Source organism: Mandrillus leucophaeus, unplaced genomic scaffold (assembly GCF_000951045.1).
Source record: "Mandrillus leucophaeus isolate KB7577 unplaced genomic scaffold, Mleu.le_1.0 Scaffold578, whole genome shotgun sequence".
NCBI classification, from domain to species: Eukaryota; Metazoa; Chordata; class Mammalia; order Primates; family Cercopithecidae; genus Mandrillus; species Mandrillus leucophaeus.
In genome coordinates, this window is record NW_012106230.1 from 781,014 (window position 1) to 782,062 (window position 1,049).

Consider the following 1,049-nt stretch of genomic DNA (forward strand, 5'->3'; position numbering starts at 1 on the left):
GATCCTCCTGCCTTGGCCTCACAAAGTGCTGGAATTACAGGCATGAGCCACCACACCTGGTCACCACTATCACTCTTTTTTTTTTTTAATTTTAATTTTAAGTGCTGGGGTACATGTGCAGAATGTGCAGGCTTGTTACATAGGTAAATGTGTGCCATGGTGGTTTATTGCATCTATCAATCCATCACCTAGGTATTAAGCCCAGCATGCATTAGCAGCACTCTTAACACACAATTAAACTCACATGTAATGAGATTACTTCTCATTACTCCACACCATAGTAGTCTATTTTACAGATGAGGAAACTGAGGCTCAGGGAGGCTGAGAGATTTATCTGGAGTCAATCAATTATTGATCTGGAAGCGTCCGATCACCAGGTCTTCTGAAATAATGACAGCAGCAACAATTAACATTATGCTTACTATGCCAAATGCTATGCTCAGCATTTTACCTGCATCACAATCCTGATTCCTTTGGGCAGTTAGATAGGTTCCGTTTTAACCGAATTTAGGGAGGAGGAAGCAGAGGCTCCTAGAGGTAACTTGCCCTAGGTACCCAGGGTAGTCAGTTGAAACGTTAAGACTCAGACCTCGATCTGACTAACTCCAAAGAAACCCGTGCCATTCTGCCTCGGAAAACACTGCTCCCAGCTGCACAGTTCAAAACCCCACCCAAGCCGGCCCTGAATCGCTGTCAGTCGGCTTCAGCCGAATCGCACTTTGTTTTGAACAACGATACAGAGGGCGCTGCCTGACGTCAGTCTAGGGGCTTGGGGGAGAAGATGGGGGTCCAGGGTGGAAGTGTAGGTGCTGGGGCTGTGCCAGAGGGAGAGTGTCCGGGACCAGCGGGCGAGTCACGTGCGCGTGAAACTCGACCTAAGGGGAGGGGAAGGGAAGAGAGCCCCCGCCCCCACCTCGGGGCGCAGCTCTGGACGCGTGTAAATACAACTATCAACTCCGCAGATCCACTTCTTCCAAGCCCGGCTTCGCAGACCTCTGGCCCCCGGCGGGTTCCCAGTTCCCCCGCTTCTTCCGAGGGGACAGCGGAGG